Source organism: Macrotis lagotis, chromosome 5, assembly GCF_037893015.1.
Source record: "Macrotis lagotis isolate mMagLag1 chromosome 5, bilby.v1.9.chrom.fasta, whole genome shotgun sequence".
NCBI lineage: Eukaryota > Metazoa > Chordata > Mammalia > Peramelemorphia > Peramelidae > Macrotis > Macrotis lagotis.
Window position 1 is genome coordinate 159700486 of NC_133662.1, and position 15095 is coordinate 159715580.

The window sequence follows — 15095 nt, forward strand, 5'->3', positions numbered from 1 at the left end:
AATTCCCTTTTTTCTTTTCTCCTGTGTATAAACCCCCTAATCACAGTCTCATGTGGACTGTCTCTGTATTGTCTAGGTGATTGCAATCTGTTGAGCCTCATATAAAAATTGTTCTAATTTCCCTAAAACTTTGGTGTTGATATTTTACCCTACAGTGCCTATATTGAAAGTTATCCTGACCTATCCTGACCAGTTCCATTTGTCAATAAGGTTTGGAGAAGGCATCATTCAAGTTGCACCCAGATATCCAGTTTATGTTCCTACCTGTTAGTATCATCTCCTACACATTAAACATCATGTACAGGCATCTGAGGAAGAACTGAGATGTAATGGGCCATTCCCTTTGCCTGACATGGACCTATCCAAATTATCTTTATCTAAAGATGAAAGTTACCAAAAAAAGCTGGCTCCACCTTTGAAACCGTTGCTGATCTCCAGGTGATCAGTCCATCAACTTGATATTTTTTTAATAAATTCTTTTAATTCTCTTTTTCCTGAGCTTTGCCTCATTACTCAAGTGAAAGAATAACAAACTTTCCTTTTAATATCCACTACTTTTTAACACCTACTGGCATATAAGGCATACTAGTTGGTATCAGAGTCATACAAATCTCTAATTAAGACAGTACTTATCTCCCCACTTGTAACTTACAATTTTAAAAGCAGTATGATAGGTACAATGGAAAAAGTTCTGCAGTCAGTAGCCTAGAGTTTCTCAACCAGCTACTTTCTGGGAAATCCCTCACCTTCGGTCTGTTCATTTGTATAATAAAAAAGGTTAGATTTGATGAGAGCTAAGGTCCCTTTAAGCTTTGATTCTATGATCCAATGAACTCAGGGAATAACACATTCATGGATAATTAAGAATATAAGGCAAGAAATAGGTAAGTGCCTCTTTCAAACCACACCTGAGATTGCATTAGAAATAGGATGCTTCTGTATGGATCTACCAGATTATTACAACTCAACACCTTCTGCAACTTTGAGTCTTAGAGACTTGCTATGGAATAGAAATGTTAAATGACCTGCCCAGGGTCATACAGCCAGTAAGTATCAGAGACAACATGAGGTCAAAAAGGGAAAAGCTAAGTTAACTGACAGAGGTAGGAGAAGACTACAAATAGAGGTTTCAGCATCTGAATAGAGGTTTAAAAGTTATGTTTAGTCAGTTTAGGAAAGGGAAGATTTTACAGACACATAGGAAAGAAAATGAATGAATCAAAACGCAATTCTTAAGTGCCTATTATATGCCAAGCACTGAGGGCTTGCTGCTGTGTTCATCCACCTTTGGTGTTCACTGGGAATTCAACTCTCACTTGTAATAATAAACTGAAGCATGTGCAGTGGCTAGACTCTGATAAACCATTCAACAGAAAGGCTATATCAGATTAAGGCTAAGGTGAATTGACAGGTCAAACACCCATCAGTAAATCAGCAGATTATCTACCCCCTAAAAGTGAAGAATTTCCTGAGCAGAATAGATGGATGAGAACAATTTGTTCCAATGCCCATGAAGCTGAAGTAAGAGATGTGGCATGCTGAGAAGCTTGGTTAGACATCGAAGATGCCAAGGTCATCAACTGCATCCTGGGCACTTAACAGTCCTCCTGACTCTTGTCTCACCCTGGACTTTGATGACTGTAGAAGAACGAAGCTGATGATTTTGTGTAACTCTGCCTCACTTAAATCCAATTCACCCAGGAATCAAGATATCACCTGGAGTGTGATATTGGTCCTCTTCAAAAATGAAAAACAAACAACAGCTAAGTGCTAGAGACAAAATTATCAATCAAATAAATCAATAAAACAAAATAATTCTTACCCTCCAGAAACTTAAAGACTCAAGTGAGAAGACAACAAATAAAAGGAAGATAAAAGTCTGGATTGGGAGGGCAATACAAGCTCTATGTCATTCAGATTTGGGGATTCTGATAAAGAGGAGATTCAATTATCAGAGTCCATAGTCCCTGAGTCTGAGTTCCAATGTGAAGTTAAATATGAAGGGTGGTCAGTTTGGTAAATAAATAGAATGAAGAAAAAGGATAATGCAGAGCAGGCTTAGGGAACAGAGTAGTCCAGTTTGGCAGGAGAACATGGAGAAAACTAATATAAGTTTGGAAAGAGAGAATGAATAAACAGAGAACATTTTGAATGCAAAGGTAAAAATATGAATTTGATTCATTAATCAATGTGGAACTACTGAAGCCTTTTAAATATACATAGACAGTATCTATGTTTCAGATACTGTCCTTCTCCCCCCCCCCCCCAGGCAGTTTAGTAATGAAAGAAGAAGAAAACGAACTTTTGAAAAAATGAGTTAAAATCAATTGGTAAAGGATATAAAATATGAACAGTCTGATGCTTGAACTAGGAAAACAATTCTGGTTTAATTAAAATCTGCTAAAAATATACAAGTAAATATATAGTTGCTACATGGACATCGGGCAGTTTGGGGCAGAAAATGAATTCTGGCCTAACTAGAAAGGTTTAAGTCACTTTGTAAATGATATAGGATGATGCTTCATTTGTATATGAATAGTCTGCTTAAAAGGGTAGAGAAAGAACTTTTATTTATTACAAATTGGTAAAATGTGATTGGGAAGAACATAGTTTGAACAAGGACTCAGAATGAGATGCTAACTTTGAGCGAATAATTCATTTTGTCTATTACAAATAAATTATCTATAAATGACATATGAAGAAAGACACTATATGCATCTAGAGGAAGAATGTATGTAGATAATAATTATATATATATACACACACACACAATGTATGTAGATATTACACACACACACACACACACACACACACACACACACTGCCCCTCCCCCATTTGTATGTAATGGCAGACATCTGTATAGTGGAGAGAGAAGAACAAAGGGGGGAAAATGCATATGATAATTTTCTTGTATACCTGAAAATATTAGAAAATTTGTATTGTAGATTTAGTTTCATGTACAAATCATCTTTTTAAATCATACTATGTTATGGAAATGCTTGTTTTATTCCATAAATTAAAAATAAAATAAGTTAAAAGATAAAAGTGAAAGGTGGGTCAAAGAGTTCCAGAAGGCTTTGATTGAGTCAATGTAGGTAAAAGAAGCTAAAGTTGATAGAAAGAGACTTTAGCCAGGGAGAGGGCAAAGACTCAGCAGAAGATCAAAAAGTACAATGTAGCAGGAGCTGTCTGAAGAAACCACCATGGTAAACAGTCAATTGAATAAGAAGACTTATGCTTTTAGTTCCTGATGGACTGAATAATAGGTCAACTTTCAGTTATCTCCTGTCTATGACACCTAGAGCATAGGAGAGGTAAAACCACTCTTTAGAGAGTGCCTATTGGTTTTTTTTTTTTGCTAACCAGCTGTTTGGGGACAAAAAAGTTGGAAAGGGAAGAGAGTTATGGAAGTTTTAATTAGACAGTATAGATGCTAAGCTTATTTGTCTTGATCTGAGAGTTAATTTAAACTGTTTTTCTGTGAGTTGCTTGCTACCATTTGATTTGAGGGTAGCACAACATCCTGGTGAATGAATAGTTGAGTTTGTCTTTATGTACCAGGAGAGTCAGTTTGATGAGTTTCGCAAGCTTAAAGGAAATTGTTAACCAAGTCAAGAGTGGAAAGTTTTTCTAATGTTTGTTTAAAGATAACTATAAGAGGATAAGAGTTTGGAGGGGTTACATCAGTTTGAGACTAGAAGGAAAGAATTACCCAGATAAGAATAGTAAAGACTAGCAGATAAACTATTATCAGAGAAAAGACTTCATAAGGGTGTAGATGTTCTTGAAAAGACCAATGAGGGGCGGCTAGGTGGCGCAGCGAATAAAGCACCGGCCCTGGAGTCAGGAGTACCTGGGTTCAAATCTGGTCTCAGACACTTAATAATTACCTAGCTGTGTGACCTTGGGCAAGCCACTTAACCCCATTTGACTTGTAAAGAAAACTAAAAAAAAAAAAGGACCAATGAAAACAAAGTCTAGAGTTCTTAGCTAGATATCCTGTGTATACTGGGTTTTTTTTTTTCCATCATCTCCTAGCAGTATAGATGTATATCCACTCTTATCCAAAGATAATAGAGACAGAGATAGGAAATCAAAAGGATTGTAATATTTGTATTATTAGCATATTTCCTTTAAAAAGTGAGTGCCAGTGGTTATACATTGTTTCTTGTTTCACTGCATAGTTGTTTACTTCCTTTCTTATATAAACAACTTCTGTTTTCAGTCTATAGCTAACATATCTAAATGTTTATTTACAAACTATTAGCATATATATGTATATATGTATATGTACACATATATATGGAGGGAGGAAATCATATAGGTATGTTTCTATATTTGTCTAATGGCTTGCAAATTAATCAAGAGAATTTAAACTGACTTGAAAGAGACAGGGAGGAAACAGCTTACATGTAACTCCCATATAATAGATACAAATAAGAATAAGAAATAAAATTCAAACAGGGAGTAATAAATAAAATCCATGACTTCAGATATTTAAATACAAATTCAAAAGGTATGGGGTAAGGGCGGCTAGGCAGCACAGTGGATACAGCAACGGCCTTGGAGTCAGGAGTACCTGGGTTCAAATCCAATCTCAGACACTTAATAATTACCTAGCTGTGTGGCCTTGGGCAAGCCACTTAACCCCACTGCCTTGAAAAATCTAAAAAAAAGAAGGTATGGGCTACAAACAATCATAATTAACAAATAAATTTGATCTCATGCATCCTTAATATTTGGTGAGATGAGAACTATTTACTTCCTTATTTAAAAGGAACAGGTTAGGAAAGGGGGCTGTGAATGGAATAGTCCTGAATATTATGAAGATATACTAAAAACCCAACAATCAATCATAGTCAAGAACATCTGAATGAAAATCAATAGAGGTAGAAAGAGAAGTAATATTGATATCAGTGTATAGCACTGACCACATAGACAAAATGAGGGAAATGAGTATGAAATTCAGGAATTCAGGAAATAGAGGACAGATGGGTATATATATGGTGGCACAATTAGGCAAGACTTCAAATTATGTGGATATCTCAGGGTTCTAGAAGTAATTTTCCTTAATGATAATTTTATCCTTTAGGAGATAATAGAACCAATGAGAATTCCTAATCCAGACCTCATTTTCACCAGGAAGAAGAAACTGGTTACTAAAGTGGAAGTGACAGGAATTTGATGGGAGAAATGAGCACTGAATCTTAAGAGTCTGTGTGCTAGGTGAGAAGAAAGCTGGGAATGATATTGAAGTACAATATCAATATTTGTGTAATCCCTGTATAGAAGGTGTCCTTTGACACCTTTCTGGGCCCTGAAAAACTCCTCAGAAATATAACTTTGGTTAGGACCTTTGGGTCTGAAAATAATCTGACAGGACCCAAATGCTTGACTCTGGGGGTCACAAATTTGTCTGAGATTCACAAAGCACCCTTGTTAGCTTAATTATCTTGCTTTATCTGTAAAACTCCTGCTTCCTCCCAGGGCTGCCTCCCCTTTCCCAGATGGGGCTGGAACCATCAGATAGTAAATTTTACTCCCTCAAACCTGTGGGAAGCCCCTGAATATGTGACTCCCTCTGTCTCAGGAAACACATTCAAACATAACAAAAAGACCCTGAACCTTTCCCATTCTGTCTAGTCTCCTATCTATACTCAACCATATGTTTACATATGTTTCTAGTATGACAAGAAAATATATCTAGTAACCCCCCCCCAAAAAAAACACTAAAAAAACCCTATCCCCTGAACACTCAGGGACTGTCTGATTTGGGTACTTTCATCCCCAGGCAGTCCCAGGGAAATTAAAGATCTCCAAAACTTATCGAATTTTGGTCTCCGTCTCGCTCTTTGGGTTCAGCAATATGACTGCTCTCCTAAAATCAAGGAGTAGCCAAAAAAAAAATCAGTCAACAGTCATTTATGATTTATTGTTCAATTGTCAATTGATAGCTAGCTACTGTCCAAAAAGAAAAGAAAAAAAGCCAACAAAATCCCTGACCTCAAGGAATTTACATTGTGTGTGTGTATGTGTATATGTGTGTGTGTGTCTGTGTGTGTGTGTATGATACATTCAGATAAGATACAAAATAACCTTAAAGGTGACTGAATTGCTTGGCGTATTGGGAAAAGACTCCCAAGGTATTTGATCTTAATTTTAAAGGAAGTAGGGGTCCTAATAATTAGAAGTGAGCAGTAGTAGGGGAAGGGGAAAAGTGGGGTACAGTACAGAGGTAAGAAGCCTAGAAGTGGAGCATAATGCAAATTAGCCAATATAGTTAGATGACAAGGTGTGTGGAGGGTAGGAATAGGTACAATTTCAAGTAGAAAGATATAATTTAAAGGGAAGACAGGAGCCTGTAGCTTAAAATTCTATAACCTCACATTCTAGCCAAACTGTCCTCTGTGTGTGTATATGTGTGTGTGTATGTGTATGTGTACACCACATACATACCATTCCTTATAAAAACTATATGCTAGGTTCAAGACTTGGATAGCATTTCTATCAAATATGCCAACAATTAAAGGCCAGGAAAGATGTAATTAATATATTTGAATGAATGAGTAGCTATTCAAAAGAAAAGAGAAAGAAAAAAAGAGCTCAGCAAGCTAAAACTGCAACAAATCTAATAGGATGAATTTTGGAATTGATTGTGTGACATGGGAGACACTAGAAGAAAAAACACCCAGCATGATGTACCCTCATCAGAGAAGGTGTGCTCTATGAACATAGCAGAACTGAAGTAGCTAAAGGAAATGCAAGATGAGCAAGTTTAGAGATCTACTCCAGGTGTTCACAAGGATTATTTGGGCCCAACCTCTAGAGCATACCCAGTTTGACTTGGTCTGATCAGCACAGTTAGACACACTGTAAAACTCTGACTTAGTGATATCATTTTTGGTCCTCTTCAAAAATGAAGGACAATAATCAATCTAACCTTATCAGTGGAAAATGAAAACATAAGTAAAAAGAACCTGAAGCATTCTTTCAGAAATGTAAGCTCAAGGCATTGGAGTTAGTTTTGATTCTCTTTCCCTTGGCCTTGCTATTCAAATAGTGATCAAGTAATGTCAAGTCTTACTTTTTTCGCATGCTATCTGACAGATGGTTATGCAATCATTGCTTGAGGATTACCAATGAGAAAGAACTCATTACAATTAATAGCAGTTCATTGTACTTTGGGTAGTTCTAATTATTAGAAAGTTTTCCCTTATGTTGAAGTGATATGGTTGCTTCTTTGAAAATTAGTTTTTGTTCTAATTTCTGCCTTTTTGGGTCAAACTGAACAACTCTAATCCATTTTCCACATGACAGTCATCCAAAAATTTGAAGAATTATTCCATCCTCAGTCCTCAACCCTTATTAAGCCTATAGATTCCAAACTCCTTCATCATATCAGAAAAAGTCAGGTAACTTTTTAAAAAATTGCTTGCAGCATTCATTTATCTATCATCAACCTTTTACTCAGTGAACAGGAATTGTCAATGATTGAAAGTATACATACACTCTTAATATAGACCACAGACTATTAATCCTTCTGTGGAGCCTGTATGAAAACACAACAGCACTGCAGCTATTTCAAGCCTTTTCATTCTTCCTCAACTCTCCAATAGAACTCTCTTTTTTCCACCTTTCTACCTCTCATACCTCACCCCTGGATGTAGGGCAATCAGGGATATGAGGGCAAGCAAAGAACTATCTATCCAGGCTTGCAGATTCTTCAAATTCTCTCTGTATTAAAGTAGAGGGCACCTTGGTGGTTCTAATGACAGAATGACTGACCAAGATTCAGGAGGACTCATCCTGAGTTCAAATGTTACCTCAGACACTTACTAGATTTATGACTTTGGGCAAGTCACTTAACCCTGTTGACCTCAGGTCCTCAAAGTGTAAAATAAGCTGGAGAAGGAAATGGCAAATCACTCTAGTATCTCTGCCAAGAAAAATCCCAAATGGGGTCATGAAATGACTGAACAAAAACAAAATTAAAAGTAGATCATTAAGGGCGACTAGGTGGCGTAGTGGGTAAAGCACCAGCCTTGGAGTCAGGAGTACCTGGGTTCAAATCCAGTCTCAGACACTTAATAATTACCTAGCTGTGTGGCCTTGGGCAAGCCACTTAACCCCATTTGCCTTGCAAAAACCTAAAAAAAAAAAGGAGATCATTAAAAAGTAACAGATCTGGAGCTCTCATCTTTCACTCCGCCCCCATTCCAAAATTCCTTCATCAAGTTACAATCTAGTCATTTGGACATTTCTGTATCTTTTGCAGCAAAATCCAGTTTAAATATAATTTTTTAAAGTTTATCTGCAAATATGTTTTCTATTGTCAATAAAATTATGTAACACAGTGTGTCTTCCTTTTTACCCTAACTGCCAAGAAATTCTAGAGTCAGCTTAATTTAGTTACTAATGTTCTATTCTTTTTCTATCCCTCATTGTTCTATTGATGTCCTTTTAAAAAGGAAAACCAACTCAAATCTTTTGGGGAAGAGGTAGTACTGAAATCTTAAATAAATAAAAAGATTCTGAACCAGTTCTTAAGGTTTCAGAGGTAATCTTTATTTCATTAAGGTTAAATCCACACACATATTATATTCCCTTTTAAATGAACTATTCTGTTTATTTGAGTCCAAGTTTTCTAATAACCCCTAAAACCAGAGAAATGTAAACTATCAAGTTCAAGTTCTCACAATAGACATTTTCATCAATTAGTGAAATGATTTAATATTTGTTGTTGTGATAACCAAGAGGGTTTGACTCTGTGATGGAAAGGGGTGACTATTTTCCTCTTCAAAGGCCACCAAATTCTAACTCAATCCCAGGGGTAAAAATAAAAACAAAGTGTGGGGTTTGATATGAATAGAAAGGGGTGAGAGAGGGTACTGCAATTCAGATTTGTAGAAAGTTTAAGTGCTCAATATGTCCCTAGTTCATATGTCTAATTTGGGTTCATTTAAACAAGATTTCATGGCATCAGATAAAATCAGATCATGATTCCTCTCACCAGAAAGCAGGCCTGAATCATGAAGTCAATCCTACAACTGATCCAGGAGCAAATTATGTTTTTTAGATACTTCAGATCAAATACAAACCCAGGGATAAAAAGGAAAGATTCTACCAATCTAAGCTTTTATCTCTCTAATATCCATTAGGGATTGAAGAACTGATTGTATTTTCTACTTCTGTGACACCCCAGTGTACCTCAAAATATATAAAAATGGTAGATTCCCAAATATTATACTTTGTCAATTTTCAAAGAATACAATACATACATACTGAAGTACTTTTAGGAAAGAAATTCAGAAAACTCAAACCATGATGTTGTCTGAATCTAAGCCTCAGGTTTTCTTTTATAATGATGTACAGCTTCAGCCCTGACATCAATTTTATAATTGGACTTAACATTACATCCACAGAAAAGACAAAACTACTGAATGAGCTAAAAATGGATTTCTAGCTCTGACCCTGCTTAATCTCTACTCAATCATTTTACTCTTTCAGTGCATCCATTTATAAACCAATTTAAAAATTACTTAATTTGGTTCTACTTTTCAGGAATGTTGGGAAAATTAAATGACAGAAAAGATTTTTGAGTTTTTTGGGATGACAAAGGCACTATATGAAATTAGACAATACAGTTTTGATCTACTCTCCACTAATGTAGGATAATAATATCATTTAAGAGGTACTAGTGTAAGCAGTGTATTTTAACATAAAGTAGGAAAACAGACATGAGACACATCCAAAAACATCTTCTGTTTTAAAGATCACACTATTCTATAAAAAATTTAAACCATTATGTTAAGATAAAATACTTGCTAATCATTTTTCCCATAAAAGAAAATAGAAAGGGAGAGGAAAGAGAAATCTCTTTTAAAAGCACAGCATTTCTGCATTTAGAAGTGAAAATTCCACTCCTTTTAAAATTTTCAGTTTTTCTGTTTGTTATAGAAAAGCCTCAGTTTGATGTTAATAAGCTTTTTGTACCTCTATATAACACATACTAATAATACTTGTTGAAATACCAGATCCAGGCTCAAAACATCCCCTTTTAATGAGGAGGTTCTAAAGTGAGGGATAGCTGGAGTGATAGTAGGGAACCTAGAGTTTGAAGACTTGAATTCTCAAATCTGAAAGGCTTCCTACTGATTCACCTGATTCAGTGGTTTTGACTTGTTTCATGATCAGACTTATTGTATAATCAGATAGGACTTCAATTTAGAGCCCTGAACCAAATCACCTTGTAAACAAGGATAACATTTAAAACTATGATTTAGGTTTGCTTTTTTAAACTTAATCAAGCCAATTTTAAATTCAAATTTTCAGTACTATTTTTAGGATGAGGTCAGTAAACACTAGGAACTCTAAAAGAGCTTTTAGGCAAGAACTAGTGATATGAACTCTTTAACAGGTGAAATGCAAATCCTAAACTCAAAGTGAGACAGGAAATGTGTTTCCCTTATGTTGGTGTACTATCATTTAAAAATATATGAAGATTACGGGGGAAAGTTTGGGGAGAGGAATGGTTTTAAATATTCTGAACTATATTACAAAAGCTATTTTTGCTGTTGCATTTGCCTTTCATTACTATTCTGTTTCATAAATCACGAGTTTGAAATAGAAAGTATGAAACATTATTTTGGGGAATAATCCTTGAATACTTTCTGCATCTTCAAATGCATACAATCGGAATGAGTAATCAGTCAAATGATTTGTAACTATTTCCATAAGGAGATAGTGGTTCTACCACTAACTCTAGAACCTAGTACCTTTATAATCCATTCATTCCTATAGGCCTCAGAGTCCTCATCTTTAACAGGTTCTGTGATTCCATGAGTTATGTGCAGACACCTTTCCAAGCATTTGTAATTGATCTCAAACTATGTTGCTTTCAAGTATAGTTGGGGGCATGATCCACAACTCATCTAAATTGCTGCACCAAAGGTGGACCCTGAAGAGAAGTGACTAGGCTCTATTTCTTCCTTGCCAACCTACTGTCTTTTGGTCTTTATGAGAAGTGATAAACATTAATAAAAGTGTGTAACTACTACCAAAAAAAACCCCCACAGTACTTGGGATAGGTTTGACAAACACCTTATTTCAGTTATTTGTATAACAGGAGATTTACCAAGGAAAGTGATCTTGCATCTAAAATTTAAGATTTCTATGTAACATGTAAAAACCTGATCTTTAATGAGATTTCTGAAGCAATTATTGATTTAAAACAGTACTAGATAACTTTATTTCCACTTCGGCCATTTCCACTCTTCTACCAGCTGTAACAAAAGTTACCTATATTGATACTGAAAAGTTTTTATTATGATTAGCATTAAGAATTATCTTCAGTCTTTCACCACTCTGTATTGTGCTTTTAATACTTCCAGTAAAAGTCACAAGTTAATCAACACCTGCAAAAAAATAAATAAACAAATCCAGTATTTACATCTTGCTGAACACAGCAAGGTAGTGGGGTCACAACTCTGGCATGCAGTACAACCTTTAACTATAACTTCAGCCATCAGTTAATCATATGGGGGTTAAAAAATACTTTTTCCTATTTGATATATTCACATATACTCCATGTATACAATATATTCCTATTCAATATATTCGATGTATCCATATAGGCTCCAAAGATATTAAATGTATCCATACAGACTCTGAAGGAGTATATATTCAATGTATCCATATAGACTCCAAAGAAGTATATATTTCATGTATCCATATAGACTCCAAAGGAGTGTGTGTGTATATATATTTGATGTATCCATATAGACTTCATAGAAGTATATTTATATTTGATGTATCTACATAAACTCCAAAGGAGTATATATGTATATATATATATATATATACACACATACATGCATCCATATAGACTCCAAAGGAATATATATTCGGTGTATCCATACAGACTCCAAAGAAGTATATTTATATTCAATATATAAACTCCAAAGGAGTATATATATATATATATATATATGTGTGTGTGTATATATATATATATATATATATTCATGTATCTATATAGACTCCAGAGGAGTATATATTTGATGTATACATGTAGACTCCAAAGAAGTATATCTATATTTGATATATAAACTCCAAAGGAGTATACATATATATATATATATTCATGTAGCCATATAGACTCCAAAGGAGTATGTATATATTCTATGTATACATATAGACGCCAAAGAAGTATATTTATATTCGATGTAACCATATAGACTCCAAAACAGTATATATTCAATATATCCATATACTCCAAAGGAGTATATATTTGATGTATCCATGTAGACTCCAAAGAAGTATATTTATATTTGATGTATCTACTCCAAAGGAATATATATTCGGTGTATCCACATAGACTCCAAAGAAGTATATTTATATTCAATATATAAACTCCTATTCATGTATCCATATAGACTCCAGAGGAGTATATATTTGATGTATACATATAAACTCCAAAGAAGTATATGTATATTCGATGTATCTATATAAACTCCAAAGGAGTATATAAAAAGTGCAACATTTCTGAAAGTTCAGAAGAGCTTAACTGGACACAGTTAAAACTCTACTTCCAGGACAGAAAGACTTTGGGGTCCAGTCTCTTTGGCCCATTTGCTGACACCCTCCGGGCGGGACTAGACAGCAGAGCGGGGCTCCCGGGAACCGCCGCATTAGTCAAGGCTGCCCATCAACAATGGAGAGCCTCCAAGGGCTTTAAAGCTTTTTTAATGCCCCGGTCCTGCCCCCTCACAACTCCCCTCCCCCCAAGGGTGGATAAAGCAAAACAAAAGCCTTCACACTTTCTCCCCCCCTTAAGGGGTCCCTTCCAGGAATCCCACCTAGTCGGGAGGGGGAAATAAAAGGTAGCGGGGTGGGGGGGATGGGTGCGGGGCTGCGGGCCGCCGGCCTCCCCGCCCCCTCCGCGCCGCGCGCCCGCTCGGGGCCCCGGCAGCGCCCGCCGTCCTCGGGCCCCCCGGACCCCCCAGGCCCGCCATCACCGGGAACCTACCGAGGCTCGGCCGGCGCCGCGCTGCTCTCCTCTCCCGGGCTCCCGGCCGCCCTGGGCCGCTCCTGGCGCCGGGGCTGCGGGCAGGCGGCGGCGGCCCGGACGCTCTCTAAGCTCTCCCGGGCGGGCTGCGGCCAGTCGGGGCCGCTGGGCTCGCGCCCCACGGAGCTCCGCGGGGCGCGTGGGGTCGGGAGGTCGCGGAGAGTGCGAGCGTCAGGGGGAGCACGACGGCTCCACCTTTCATCCCTGGGACCGCCCACCTTCCTTCATCCCGGCCCCCTCTCGGCTGCTTCTCCGCTTTCCGCGCAGGCGCGAGCCTAAGAGCCGGAGGTGAAGGGGCGGGGGAAGGCGCGCGCTAGTCTCGCGAGATGACGTTGGTCGCGGGGGGGGGAGATGGACGGGGAAAGGCCAAGAGGGGGCGGGACTTCCTGGGGACTGAGTGTGTAAGCTACCAGCCCGGAGCTCTAGGACAGCCTTCTTCTGCCTCAATGTCCCAAGCGGTTGTTGGTTCGAACCCGATGGAAGCTTCCCCTTGATCTAGACTTGTAAAAGAATGATTTGGGAACGTGACAATAACCATTCTCATCTCTCCGATGCTTTCAAGTTTACAAAGTGTTCATTTTGTAATTTCCTATGTGAGAACCACAAGTTCACTTTGTAACAACCGAAACCCGAGATTAACTCCTGCAAGGAAAACTTTCCCCCATCTAAGCTTTGAAAAGAATGTCTTTGGAAATAGCAACCATTCCCCTTTCTATAGTGTTTAAAGTTTACAAAGTGTTTACTTTGCTACAACAGCCCTACTGTAAGTATCTGACTGAAAGTTTGAGTTCAAACATGGACAATAGTCATGGCAACCTGTTTGCCTCAGTTTCTTCATCTGTAAAAAGGGAGTAATAATAGCGCCCATATCCCAAGATTATTGTGAGGATCAAATGAAATAATAATTGTAAAGTGTTTAATATAGTGCCTGACACCTATACGGTTTAGGGATAATTGTTGTTATTGTTAGTGAGATTAGTTTAGTGCAAGGAAAATTTGTCCCTGTCTTTTAAAAGAATAACTTTGGGGGCAGCCAGATGGATAGAGCACTGGCCCTGGAGTCAGGAGTACCTGGGTTCAAATCTGGCCTCAGAAACTTAATAATTACCTAGCTGTGTGGCCTTGGGCAAGCCACTTAACCCCATTGCCTTGCAAAAACCTAAAAAAAAATAACTTTGGAAAGGATAATAAGTATTACCATTTCATTAATGCTTTAAAGTTCACAAACTTTCACTGTATTACAAGAGCTCTAAGAACAGCTGCAAGATTTTCTATTTATCCAGTATGTAATTGAAGCAGTAAAAGGGTAAATGGATACTCACCCAAAGTTGAAAACAAGTTATGACAGACCCAAACTATCTCATAGAATCTTAGGATCACAGATTTAGAGCTGGAAGTTAAACTTAGAAGTCCCCCACCCCCTCTTAGTAGAGTTCATGGTGGGTTAGCAGTTTCTCATGAATCTGAGATAAGGTAATTTCATGAATACCCATAGACTCATTAACTGGAAGGAACTTTGAGATTTGAGATCAACATGTACTTCACGGAGAACTGCCTCTAAAAGATTTCAACAAATGATCTTCTGACCTTTGCTGACAAACTATGAAGGAAGATGCCAGCAACACAACCTATTTCTCTTTTGGCTAATTTTAATTGATAGAAAATATTGTACTTGTAGTCTGAAAGAGTTCATTAGAATTGGACCAGGGAGAATTGTGTCTCCTACTAGACAGGAAAAACTGAATGTTTCCCTATAATCCATTTCCCAATATATGGTGACAAAAATTGCACCTAAGTCTTAGAAAGTTTTTCTTCTAGAGGGTTTTTGAACTTGCCTGACCAAAAGATAATGTGTGGCAAAGAAAGAGGAGATACACATTGGGATCTCCTCTGTGAAGAACTGCAGAATGAGCCATGATAGAGAGCTGTGCCAGGGAACTGCCCAGGGAGAAGATCTAAGATTCTAACTAACTGGAAAATTAGGTAGATTTTGGTGATAGCATTGAATTCCATACTAGATTCACTCCC

General features: G+C 37.3%; 1 protein-coding gene across 1 annotated transcript in view; it reads right to left on the bottom strand.

Annotated features, from left to right (window-relative positions):
- SHPRH (SNF2 histone linker PHD RING helicase) overlaps positions 1-13234 on the bottom strand; it is a 113420-nt gene extending 100186 nt beyond the window's left edge. Inside the window, exon 1 of the mRNA XM_074187781.1 lies at positions 13029-13234. The gene's annotated coding sequence lies outside the window, so the exon portion shown is untranslated. The remainder of the gene's footprint in view (positions 1-13028) is intronic.
- Positions 13235-15095: the final 1861 nt, after the last annotated feature.